This window comes from Macrotis lagotis, chromosome 1 (assembly GCF_037893015.1).
Source record: "Macrotis lagotis isolate mMagLag1 chromosome 1, bilby.v1.9.chrom.fasta, whole genome shotgun sequence".
In the NCBI taxonomy this organism is placed as follows: domain Eukaryota; kingdom Metazoa; phylum Chordata; class Mammalia; order Peramelemorphia; family Peramelidae; genus Macrotis; species Macrotis lagotis.
In genome coordinates, this window is record NC_133658.1 from 835,069,593 (window position 1) to 835,083,560 (window position 13,968).

The following is a 13,968-nucleotide window of genomic DNA, read 5'->3' on the forward strand; positions in this document are numbered from 1 at the left end:
CATACAATATTTCCTGATATCTTCCACAAAATATTGGGATTTTAGGACATTTTTAGTGTAGACTAAAGGGATATCTTTTTATATAAACATAAACTGCAAAGGATTGGTTGACTTTTGTCCTTTGTTATCATATTGCAGTGTGATTAATCAAACCAATATGAACTTGGAATGTTCTACCACACACTGAGCACAAATAGTCCATGTGAACACCTGGGGTGGTGTATTGTGATTTTAAGTGTTCGTGGATCTGCTCCCACAAAATGACACTCTCATACAACAAATTTTAATAGGGATTTATTAAACCAAACAAGGAATAGGACAATAAGACGAACGACACTGACACAAACAATACAAAATTACACGGAGTATTAAAACCATGACAATAATTATTAAGATAGAGGAAAAAGAAAAAGAAAACATCACCACTTCGGGGGAACACCGTCTCTCAAAGTTAATGCTGGGGAAGCCCCATATCAGTCCAGCGTGAGACCCGAAGGGGAGAATCCCAGGCAACTCGTCACCTCCATGGGAGAGGCTTCAGTGTTTTTCAACCTGAAAGTGATTTTTATACATTAGAGGACAAAGAAGGCATAAAGCCAAGGCTTGGGCTAAGTTCCAGTATTCAGTAATAAATTTAAAAACCATCTGGAGATTGTGTGACCGGCTGAAGGCCATGTACTTGTAAACGGCATATTCTTAATTAAATTGTTTATCCTGAAGGAGGTAGCCAACTTCTTTCGAGGATAAACAGCTCCTGGAATGGCTGCTTCCTGGAATTACAGCTGCCAATAATCAGTAGAGTTCATGGATCAGTCAATCGGGCCTTGGATGGTTAGTATTTGAAATGATCTTATAAAATGGGTAAACTGATTTTTCCTTTCATTTGGCCTTAAGATCATGAGAATAATAAGCAGATAAGGCTAAAGGAGTAAAAGAAGAATAAATTGTTTTCATTTGTTGAAACATGTAACAATTACATAAACATAGTAAAACTAACACTATAACTATCAGTAATAAAGATATGGCCATAATGTTAAAGTATTTAGTAGCAGTAGATGAACTAAATAAAAAATCATACCAATGATGATTAGTGTCAGAGACAACTAAATGAGATACATATAACAATTTCCCAGCAGCTATATGAGTTTGAATTTTGTGTTGGTTTAATGCGCGCTTATTTGAGTCCAATAATCTTTTTAGTTGCTGAGATTCATTAAGTATCTTAACGAGGGAATTTAAAGGTAAGTGAATGATTGGGGTTTGTAAAACTTTGGGTACCCATTTCAATTCTTCATACACTTCTATGTCAGGGGAAAAATAAAAATCATCACCCTGCCAGTGTAAAAAAGAGATGTTTGTTAGACATCCAGCAAAAGGAGGAGATAGATGTACAGAAGCTAAATCAGTATAACTATTAGATACAAGGCATATATATGTTGTGCAGCTACTTCATATATCATAGTAAAATTATCCACAGGATATAGAGTAAGATCACACAGGTTAGAAGAATGTGAGAGAAGGCAGGGTTCCATCTGCCTTGACATCATCCCACATATTAAGCCATTATACGTTTCAGTACAGTCAGACAAAGAGTAAGTTATATTATCAGAACTTACATAATTTCCAAAAATATGTGGAAGAGCAAAATAATTATACAATACAAAAGGAGTTACATGGAATTGACACATTAATTTCCATACAGAGATCTTATAATAGACCAGTGTCCCAGTACATTATAAAGATTGACATTCAGCTTTGGTCACAGATAATGTTCTCCAGTAATCTGTGTACTGAGGAAATATATGATTCCACATTTGCTGATCTGATTCTTGTATTAATCTCTGAGCATTCTCCTTCTGGATTAGTGTATATAGGTTTTGTAATGAACAAGCAGACCAATTACTCCATGTTTTTAAGCTTTCTGTCTCATTTATATTTGCTAATACTGATTCATTAAACACATACAAAAATTGTTCTTGATATGTAATAATATTTTGGTGTGGCAGGATCGTGGTGGGAAGCCATTTTGCATTAATTGTCAAAGCTTGAGACACATCTTGTCCAGCACTGCACAGTCTGCTAGCCAAGGACTCAAGGTCTATAGAATTCACTATACCCAAACCAGATCCTACTCCACCAAGCAAAGTATCATACCAGGCCCTTTTTATTCTAGAACATTGTTTTAAAGGTGGAAAAGAAATGTTGTAATGAACCACGATTTTAAGTTGAGATAATGAAACATTTCTACAGGATTTAGGTACTCTTACAATTGAGGGTAGATGCTGGTGGGGAGTATCATCAGGCAGAAGCAAAACATATTGCACCCAAGTAGTTCTGTTAGAAATTTTAGAATTATTATAACAAAATAAAAATTGATACTTATCAGTTATATTAATTATTATATCTTGTGAAGTGTTACCTATAATATTCCAGGTAGTACAATTTGGCATTTGATCTATTATTTTTTGTCTTCATGTTTCCAATGTAGTGAAATGAAGGGGGGTGATACAACAAGTAAGGGAAACTTCAGTATTGACAGTTACATTAAAGGGAGATGTTCCTTTCACTATAGCTCTCGTTGGGGGAGGAGCCTTCCAAAAATTGGCATTTGTGGTAGTCCAGTTAGCCACATTGCAATCTTGGTTGGATAGACAGGTGTAATTATCTTGAGTATGGTCTTGGGTACTATTACTCCATTGAAGATTCACTGTGTGAGCTGATTGGAATAAAGGTAAGCCAGGTGTCCAGGCCCATCCTATGGAGCAATATCCTAAAAAACACTGTATGAGGCAAGTGCGCCAAGATGTCCTGCTACGTTGTGCACCCATTTTCCTAGGGTCAGATTGTCAGTTTCTTCTGTAGTATGGATTTTCAAAGCCTTCCCTTGGATTTTTGACAATTCATCCACTTGGTTATTATACTCACGTTCCACAGTATCTGTTTTAGTATGGGCATCTACATGAAACACAGAGACTTTAGTATTATGGCACCAATTCCATATTTTTTACCACAAACTCTTGTCCCATATTTCCTTATCCCGAATTTTCCAATTATGTTTTTCCCAATTTGGCATCCACATTACTAATCCATTAGCAACAGCCCATGAATCGGTAAAAATATGACATTCTTTTCCTTACTCTTTTTTCCAAAGTTTGATAAACAGCCATCAACTCAGCCCACTGGCTGCTTTGTCCTTCTCCAGTAGTCTCTGATGTTTCTTTTGTATTAGTATTAATGGACACAGCCTTCCAATATCTTTTATTACCTATATATTTAGCAGATCCATCAGTAAACCAAGCATGACTTTTTTCTTCTAAAGTAAGAGTATCATATCCTTTATTCCAATACACAGGAGATTGAGTAAATATTTTTGGAAGTTCTTCTTGTTCCACATTACTGGGTAGTTCTAATACCTTTTCATGTAACATAGACACTCCATTTTTTCCTGGTTTTACTCTATTCTGTAAATACCACTTCCATTTGATAATAGATGATTCTTGTGCATGCCCTATCTTGTGTGAAGCAGGAGTCCCCATTATCCAGCTCATTATGGGGATCATGGGCCTTAAGGTAACTTCATGATTTAATGTAAGATGTTCTGATTCTACTAAGGCCCAGGATGCAGCTACCAATTGTTGTTTGAAAGGAGTATAATTATGTCCAGCAATAGGCAGTTTCCTAGACCAAAACCCTAAAGGAACATTCTTTCCTTGTTGTTTTTACCACAAACTCCAATTAGCATATCCATCTTGTACAGATACTTGTATTTCTACAGGGCCCTCAATCATGGGCCATAAATCTAAAGCAGTTTGTATGGCCATCTTGGCTTCCTCAAATGCCTGTTGTTCAATTCTTCCCCCATTCAAAATCATATTTCTTCCTAGTGACCCTATATAGGGATTGTAGTATTTGTCCTAGATGGGGAATATGGTTTCTCCAGAACCCGAAAAGTCCAATAAACTTTTGAGCTTCCTTCTTACTTCTAGGTTGGGAGAAATCCAAAATTTTCTGTCTAGCTTTGGGAAGTATCTCCCTGTGTCCTTGATTCCATATAATGCCTAAAAATTTCACAGTTTGAGATGGCCCCTGAACTTTAGAGGGATTAATTTCCCAACCTTTATTTTTCATATGTTGAATCAAGTTTCCCAAAGCCAGTTCTACAGATTCCTGATCAAAACCCTGTATCATGATGTCATCTATATAATGATGTAACTTGACTTGAGGGGCTTTAAATTCATCCAAATGTTCAGCTACAATTTTATGACAAATGGTGGGACTATGTACATACCCCTGTGGTAACCTAGTAAAAGTATATTGTCTTCCTTGACAAGTAAAAGCAAATTGTTCCCATTGATATGATGCTATTGGAATAGTAAAGAAAGCATTAGCTAGATCTATAACAGCATACCAGGCCCCTTTATAAGTCTGTATATTTTCAATAATAGAAACAGTATCAGGCACTGCAGCATACAGAGGAGGTGTTACTTTATTTAATTGCCTGTAATCTACTGTCATTCTCCAGCTTCCATCTGATTTTCACACTGGCCAAACAGGATTATTCCACTCAGTAGTTATAGGTACTAGTACTCTTGCTTCTACATATTCTTGAATAGTCTTAGATATTTCTTCTGTTCCTCCTGGTATTCTATATTGCTTTTGACTAAACTTTTCTCTGGGAATAGGGACTTGGACTGGGGACATTTTCAATTTTCCTACTAGAACAGTACATATTTTCAAAGATCTAACTGCAAATTGATATCTTCCATCAGGGAGATATAATGTCATTCCTTTAAGTATATCAATATCAATTATATATTCAGGTATTGGAACAATAACTACCTTATAATCTTTTTTCATAAAACTCCCAATTTTCATTGTAAGCCGTACTTGTTTAGCATGAATTTCAGATCCCCCTAGCCCTGAAATGGTTATAGGTATTCCATTTTTAAATTTATGAGGATTTCTATATATGAGGGTGACCTCCACCCCCGTATCTACAAGAGCATTAGCTTGTGTCATTGATCCATTTTTCCAATAAATGGTAAGAGGTACATGAGGTCTTTTGTCCGTGACTAAAGGACGTACCTCCAGGGCTTGGCCACCTTCCTAGTCTCCTTTTAGATGGTCTAAACTAGGATAAAGATTAGCAGGAGGGGCATTTGGTTCTGCACTCTCTGCGGAAACTCGTTCTCCTTTCTTTATCCTATCCTTATATAACTTATACATTTCAGGTGTACTGATCCCATCTATCTTTTCCCTTTTTACTCCTGGTTTCAATAAGGCAGTAAACATTTCTCGTAGGGACATATGGGCACCATTTCCAAAATTATTATAATTAGTTGTATTCCCACGAGGTTTCCAATCTTTCTGTGGTTGTTGGTCCATAGTATCTCTAAATTCTCCTAAATCTCCTAATTGTGATAACTTATCTAGCACATTTCCTAAAGTTTCTCCAGTAGCTGCCACCAACAAAGTTAAAATCAAATTTTTATAAGCGGGTGGGGCAGTCTTTACCACGGGAGCACGGTGGATGGCTCGGACCGGGCATTGTAAGTAAGTGTCCGATTCTCCAATCATTACTGCAGTTTTCATTACTTCCTCCTTTAATTTCTACATTCCGTCCCATAGGGTGTACCAGGGGCGGTTAGCATTTGGCCACGTGGCAGAGTCTGGGTATTGAGCCCGTAACCCGGTGGCCACCAAAGCCAATAAATTGGTATCTGTAGGAGGAGCTTTAGTAGCATGATTCCTGACAGTTTGTTGTACAAACGGGTTGGAAGTAATACTCAAAAATTTCTGGCAGTCTAAAGCATCCACCCAAACTCCTCCTGCCCCTGCATCACTTAATCTTACTATCCAGGGGACGGCACTCTCCTTGTCTTTGGGAAAACCGCTCCAGCAGATCTGAAATTTCTCTTTGGGAATAATCCTCTTGTACATTTATAGATTCTTGCACTGCCCCATTATGATCCTTCCCTATTCTACGCCTACTTATAGGTCTTACTTCCTCATTTTTATTGACATCAGATATATCTTCAGCTATTATGTCCTCCCATCTTTCATCATCCTCATCCCATATGTCTCCATCCCATTTATCAGGGTCCCATTCCATATTAGCTGAGGCTATTACTGCATGTACTTTCTTTTTATTAACTTTTCCTCTCCTGTTTTTATATTTATATTGTGCTACTCTTACAGCAGCCTTCTCAGCTACATTCTGATAATTTCTTGCTTGATCCCCTAAAATAAAATTTTGACACTTTAACATAGAAAGTTTTCCTTGCAATTCTACTAACTCTTTTTCTAACTGTACTTTCTCTTCATCTTTTTTGTCCAACAACTGACACAACTTTCGATATGTGGTTAACATAGCCCACCCTCTTCTGCAAACTCCTGTCATTTCCTTTCCTTTTTCAATAGGGATTTTATCAAAACATGCAGTTAATTGGGGAGGTTTTCCATCTTTTACTCTGCTTCCCCAATCTACGCAAGGACCGGTTGACTGAGCCCACGCAGCAGCTAAAGAACAATAAGGAAAATCTTCCCATCCCGGGACTTCAACAGGAAAGCTTTGAGCATTACTGTTTTTCTTGAAAAAAAGGCATTTTGTGTAGCAGATCCTGCTGACTATGCCAATTTTGTATTGTTTGTGTCAGTGTCGTTTGTCTTATTGTCCTATTCCTTGTTTGGTTTAATAAATCCCTATTAAAATTTGTTGTATGAGAGTGTCATTTTGTGGGAGCAGATCCACGAACACTTAAAATCACAATACAGGTGGGTACTTTAAACTTAAGGGTTTCATGTTTCCTTCAATTCCTTCAATTCTGTCTTCCTCATAGAGTGCAGCACCCTCACTGTTGAAAGTATGCTATGCTGAACATTCCTGTGCCAGTATCTCCCATGCTGTTCAATCATTTCTAAAGTTCTTCAATGACACCTTCAGGTTGTCTCAGTATCACTTCTGATCCCTCCTTGTGAGTGCCTGCCCTGTGTGAGTTTGCCATAAAACAGTTTTTTTTGGCAAGTGTACGTTTGGCATTATAACAGTGTATCCAACTCATCATAGTTGCAATCTGTAGGAATGTTGGAATGCTAAGTAGTTAAGTTCGAGAAAGGACCAGTGTCTGGTATTTGCCCCCACTAGGTGATCCTCAAAATCATCCTAAGATAATTTAAATGGAAGCAATTCAGTCCATCATTTGGGGAATGGCTGAACAAATTGTGGCATGTGTATGTTATAGAACACTACTGTTCTATTAGAAATCAGAGGGATGGAATTTCAGAGAAGCCTGGAAAGACTTGCATGAACTGATGTTGAGTGAAATGAGTAGAACCAGAAGAACATTGTACATTCTAACAGCAACATGGGGATGATGATCAACCTTAATAGACTTGCTCATTCCATCAGTGCAATAATCAGAGAAAATTTCAGGGTATCTTCAATGGTGAATATTATCTGTATCCAGAGAAAGAACTGTGGAATTTAAACAAATTTAAACAAAGACCAAAGCCCTTCAGTTAAAAAAAGAGTTGGCTTATGTACTACATAATTTTACTATCTCTAATATTTTATTTTTTTCCTCAAGGATATGATTTTTCTCTCCATACATTCAATTTTGATCAATGTATAGCATGGAAACAATGTAAAGATTATCAGACTGCCTTCAATGGTGGGGGGGGGGGTAGGAGCAAGGGAAGGGGGGAAGGAATGTGTAAAATTCAAAAACCTTACCAACCAAGGTAAAGACTACTATTGCATATAATTGAAAAACAAATAAAATGTTAATATAATAAAAATAAAAATAAAATAATTAAATGGAAGCCATTCAGTTTCCTGACATGGCACTGGTAGACTGTCCAAGTTTCACAGGCATATAGCAACTAGGTCAGCACAATGGCTCTGTAGACCTTCAGTTTGGTAGTTAGTCTAATACCTCTTTTCTCCAACACTTTCTTTCAGAGTCCCCAAATACTGAACTAGTTCTGGCAATGCCAGTGTCAACCTCTTTATTAATATGTACCTCCTTCAAAAGGACACTACCAAGGTAAATGAAATTGTCCACAGTACTCAAAACTTCTCCATTTACTGTATTCAGTGTTTTCATATGTGGATGATGTGATGCTAAACGATAGAGTACATGTGTTTTCTTGGTGTTGATTGTTAGACAAAATTAGCACAAGTAGCAAAGAATCAATTTCTACTTTGTTACATCTCAGCTTCAGAGGCTACATTGAGCACACTATCAACTGCAAACAGAAGATCATGCACCAACACTCCCTCCACTTTGGTCTTGGCTTGTAGCCTTTTCAAGTTGAAGAATTTGCTATCAGTACGGCAGCTGATCTTGAGGCCATATTCATCCTCACTGAAGGCATTTGATAACATGGCTGAAAATATCATGCTAAAAAGTATGGAAGCAAGAACACATCCTTGTTTCACTCCATTGGTGACTGGGAAATCTCAAGAGCACCATCCACCATCATGAAATTAATGTACAATATTGATGAACTTCTCTGGGCAACTGAATTTTGACATAATTTTCCATAAGCCCTCACAACAGCAAAAGCAAAAGAGGATAGGAGCAAACAAAGAAGGATACATAGTTCAATAGTACTCCAGGACAATGGCTCAGATCAGAACCAATCAGTGATTTGATCAGTGTTTCTTGTTGAGTCCGGCGGAGGGAACTCAGGCCGACATCAATATGATGCATAAACTGGTTCGTTTATTGATCACAGGATACATACTTTTATACTCTACATTTACGTAACCAATTACATAAGCGTTTTAGCAAGCATTTTTTTCACATGCATATCCTTGTGTAAGTCTTAGGTGATTGTTTTGAGAACCAAACAGTGATTTGATAAACAGAGTGCAGAAGGTAATTATCTCAGAATGCGCTATCTATCTGAGCCATACACCTCATTAGCTCAGACATGCAGCTACTCCCTTATCTAAGCTCTGAAGTACATCTTGCTCGTTAAAGCATATAACTAATTCTGTGTTAGCCCTTCATAGCTCTTAGCCTGGAATACATATGACACAACAGTTTCTGACTTTTATCTCATGGCAGTTCTCCAACCTGGATAGTGCTCCTTTTTTCAACTCATAGGGTAGCACTGCATGGCATAAGGACATATTATGCATGTACCCATTCTTCTGGGCCTATTAACTACTTGCTCAGATTGTAGAAATCTGCTATAAAGGTAAAAAATAATGGACATGATTATAGCAACAAGATAAAACAGCATCATAGGTGACAACCAACCATGCAGTAACAATTATACACCATAGTCAGACTCAGGAACAGTCAGGCAGAAAACATTCCTGTTCAAAGAACACACAGAGGAATCTGAACCAGAAAAATTCTATTTTAATCTAGGTCAAAAGTCATCATCTTGTCTTTTCCCAGATATAGAATTATACCTATAACAGTTAGGACCACATTCATTCTGAGTAGTTTGTGGTATTTCTCTCAAATGGTGGATTGTTGCCTTAATGATCCATAAGACAAATATACCTGAATTCAAACCTCAAAATAAAATTAGTTACAGTCCTAAGAGTTTTTGCCCCAAATGTCTCAGATTTCACTAATCATAGCTAAGGGTTAGATATAGTTAGTTTTTTCCTCTCAAAGAATTGCAATAAGCAATAAAAGTTTAACAGAACTCATACATGTATATGAGATTTCACTTAACATTCTTCATTTTTCCTTCTCAAGTTTAAATTTTTTCAGGTGTAAAGAGCAATCATTAGACAGCATTTCCATATTAAGAATAAACAAACTAAATTCCCAGTAAACCAAGTTCATTGTTTAGGTAGGAATTATATAACCCAAACTAGTTCATTTCCCAGGGCTGATGGCCTTGCCCACACAAGGGAACACGGAAAGTTTATGAAATAAGGGGAATTGACAGGGACCCCTGAAAAAGAACTGACCCTTTCATTTTTGTCTGCCCATTCCATCTACTCTACTCTGAGCTATGTGTTCCTTGACACCCTTTTCCCTTTCCACACACAGTAATCAATTATCAGTTTTAGGTTTCAACATTTTGATAACTTTGAATAACCTATATTTTCATAAATTATATTCAAATAACTGTAGATATAACTTCTTAATTTCAGGCAAAGATGCAAATATATAATTTCCTAAATAAAAATTATAAAATACTATATAGAACAGTGATAGTAGGGTAAATAAAATAACATACCTGGTTTTAAATAATTTTTCCACCATCTTTTTATGTTCTTTCAGTTCATACTCTAAAGATATCCAAGTTATTAAAATTTGCCCAATATAACTGCTTCAAAATTTTACCAATTTGCACAATATTAAAAAAATTTATTTTGTATTTGAAACAAACCCATTACTGATAAAGTGACTCCCGTCCAATTGAATGCATTTCAAGATTGCCGTACTTAGAAGTCCCCATATAAAATTATCACATATGAATCAATTATACCTAATTAAGGAAATAATAATAATAGTTAACATTTATAGTATTTGCCCTATGCCAGGCATTTTGTTAGGCACTTTTACAATAATATAAAGTAAACTAAGGTAAATAGAGGTGGTATAACTTGCATAAGGTCACTCAGTTAACGAACTGTAGATCCATACATTTTCCCAATTTGTCTTAAAGCCAAATAGTGTAATAAATTCTAACTTATCTTAAACATCAAATTAGGAGAGACGTGCTATACTTTAAATGTAATGAAAAAGGGACAGCTAGGTGGTGCAGTGGATAGAGCACTGGAGTCAGGAGTACCTGAGTTCAAATCGGACCTCAGACACAATAATTACCTAGCTCTGTGGCCTTGGGCAAGCAATTTAACCCCATTTGCCTTGCAAAAAAAAAACCCTACAAAAATAAATGTAATGAAAATTACAATTATAACTGAATCGATGTTTCAAATGGTATTGCACAAAATCTTGGGTTTTGATTTTAATATTATAGTATTATATTTACACAATGTTATTTCATATAATTTCCAGCCAATCCACTGCCAAAGATTGTAAAAGTGGGAATCTGATGTTGGAATTTAATTTACTCCAATTATCATACTTAAGAGCAGGTTTTAATTTAATTCAAATCTGAGTTCCACAATCTCAGAAGAAATCCATAGCTTATCAATTAACTCATAGCTCTCTAATTTTTCTCTAGTGACTTTCAAATCAAGCTACAATTTTTATACTTAATCTTTCTACTTAAACAAAGTCAAATTTGTTCATATCCTCTCAACATGCTTAAAACATCTGTTCATTTTTATGGTTCAAAAACCCAAACCTTCTTTTAGCTTTAATTTCCCCCTCAAGCCTTTATTTTTTTCTCTTTTAAGTCCTCCAAACCAATTACACAGACTACACAATTTTCCTTTTCTTATTCAACCATATTTCAGACTTTTCATTCAATTGAATATATCATTTATAATTTTAGCACATTTTGCTGTTAACTAGACTCAATCACTTATTGGAACTTTGTTTCCAACTATATGGTTAATTTAAAGTCATGACTTTTTTCACAAATTTACTTATCAAAACCATAATTTTTTCTCATTATTTGTTACAATTTAGTTATTGCTTAAAAGATGGAGGCAGCAAAAAAAAATAAAAGTTTCTTAGCAATTACAAAAATTTTAACAGATTGATCTAAACTTACAACAATAAATCCTGATATATCATTCACATCAGTAACATAAGGTGTTTCCAAGTTGCTTCCTTAAATAAGTTCCTCTTGTATGGTAAGAAAAAAGACATTTCTTGAGATTTAAACACAGAAATCTATGATAAAACGAATAGGAAATTTATATAATTTGTAGCAAGATTACCAATTTCATGGTTCATATCCCAAGTCACAAAAACTATATTTACATTGATTAGTGTTGAATTTAAACTTGTATGAACCCTGATACCAAACTAGATAGTTCAATCAAACTCAGTTACCTTTTGATTGTGTCCCATTTCACAAAAGACTTTTCATGAGGCAGGGTCAGACCAATCAGCAACCAAACATGTCTCTCCCTAATTAGTGAAAGGTCCTTCTTCTCTAGCCATAAAACAATAAATTAGTCATGGTGGGGAAGATGGGAGGGAGAGATAAGAAAAACTTGACCACAGTTCAGAAATGTGAGGAAAAAGAATAAAATCTTTCTTAAAACTGTAAATTAGCTAACAAAAGACAAAGAGACATAGAAACACCCATACAAGAAATACAAACAGACCAACAATTTAGCTGCACTGAAAATTCTTTTCTAACCTATACTTTAGATCTACAAATTAAGTTAAAATGCACATTTTCACCAATTACATAAAATACTTACAGGTTTCAGGGTCATATAGCTATGAAATTTGGCCCACAGCAATCCCCATAAGGGGAACAGTCATCTTTGGACACATTAGTACTCATGAGAAACATACATATGACAGAAACAAAAACTACAACAACAACAAAAGTAAACCTAAACTTTGGTATTTCCAATTCGTAAACATATGTCTGCCTATCTTATCTTCTTTTCAGGTTTTACTATGCTCCTCTTCCTCAGGAGCCTAAATTTTGGGATCTCATTCCTCCCTCACAATTATCCACCTTATCTTCCTGTCCACCTGCTTAACTCCCTTCAGTCAAGCTAACCAGCAAGCTTACATGCTTCTCCCTCCTATCTACCTTGTCTGCCAAATCCCCAACCTTTTGTTCTGTAACTTTTTGCATATACTAATCTTGCTTTATTTCTTCTGCTATCTGCTGTTCTTTTCCTCCTCCAACACTCTTGTAACTTCCCTGAAAGCCCTGAAGAGCAGCCACTCTACATCAGTTAACCCTTAGGAGGGTCTCCAGGCCTATAGGTGTTTTTGAGGTGACTTCATACTCACATGGTAGCCCATATGTATCCAGCTTAGGGGCCTTCCTGCCCCACTTAGAGGTTATAAGATTTCTCCCAGTATCACCCTTACTCCCCTTTTCATTTCTTTGATATCCAGCTGACCATGCCATTTGTTATTCCTAGAATTTTCCCTGCAATTGGATATTCAAAGCTCCCCCCCCCCAACCAGGGGTCTAATTTGATACAGAAGAAAGAGGTGGGGAGTTCCAGACTGATCACAAAAGTAGTTTAATATTCAAAATGAATCATTTACATAGGGGCAGCCTGGAGTGGAGGCCAAACAACAAAAGTGTATCTTTTCAAAGGTTCTCTCTTTGGGCTTTTTTTTAATATAGAAATCAGACAAGAGAGAATTAGTTATGGAGTATGTTAGCATGGATTAGCTGATATTTTGGAGTCTTCCTCTGTTTAGATCAGGGTCTGAATCCCAGATCTCTGGGTATCATATCAGCACTATTTAGGGTTGAAGACCTAGGCAATCAAGATCACTATGCCTATATTGTTATTATTATAACTTTCACCAATAGGGATCCCATAGAATTCATGAGCTGAATTCAGAATATTCATTCCATTTTTTAGTATTTTGAGACATACCCCTCAGTGCAGGTCCACATGGTTCAGGAAGTAAAATCTCAAAGAAGTTATGCCCAAAAATGATATTTATTTTTTCATTTTAAGTTCATTACATTTCTGGCAAAAAAAATGTATGTTTCATGTTCAAGCTTTTGGATTCATGGTCCATCATTGCACTGATCAGAGTTCTAAATCTTTCTAAGTTATTTTTCTCTGTAATCTTCTCGTTGCCTAAACTGTTCTCCTTTTCTGCTTGCTTCTCTCTTCATAATTTCTTAAAGGTCTTCCAAGTTTCTCTGAAATTATCTACTTCATCATATTTTATGGTACAATGATATTGAATTATTTTCATATGCTACAATTTGCTTAGTCATTTCCCAATGGGAAAGCATCTTTGCAATTGGAAGCTACCATGAAAAAGATGCAAACATTATTTTATGTACCTAAAGATTCTTTTCTGCTTTTGATTGCTTGTTAGTGTCTAAACCTGATATACATATATATATATATAT

At 35.9% G+C, this 13,968-nt stretch overlaps 1 long non-coding RNA gene across 1 annotated transcript; it reads right to left on the minus strand.

The window, feature by feature from the left end:
* Positions 1 to 10,217: 10,217 nt before the first annotated feature.
* On the minus strand, positions 10,218 to 12,454 carry LOC141488975 (uncharacterized). Its single transcript, XR_012468874.1, has 3 exons — positions 12,323 to 12,454; positions 11,946 to 12,048; positions 10,218 to 11,783 (listed from the first exon to the last, which is right to left on the minus strand). It is a non-coding gene; the product is annotated as an uncharacterized LOC141488975 (long non-coding RNA).
* Positions 12,455 to 13,968: the final 1,514 nt, after the last annotated feature.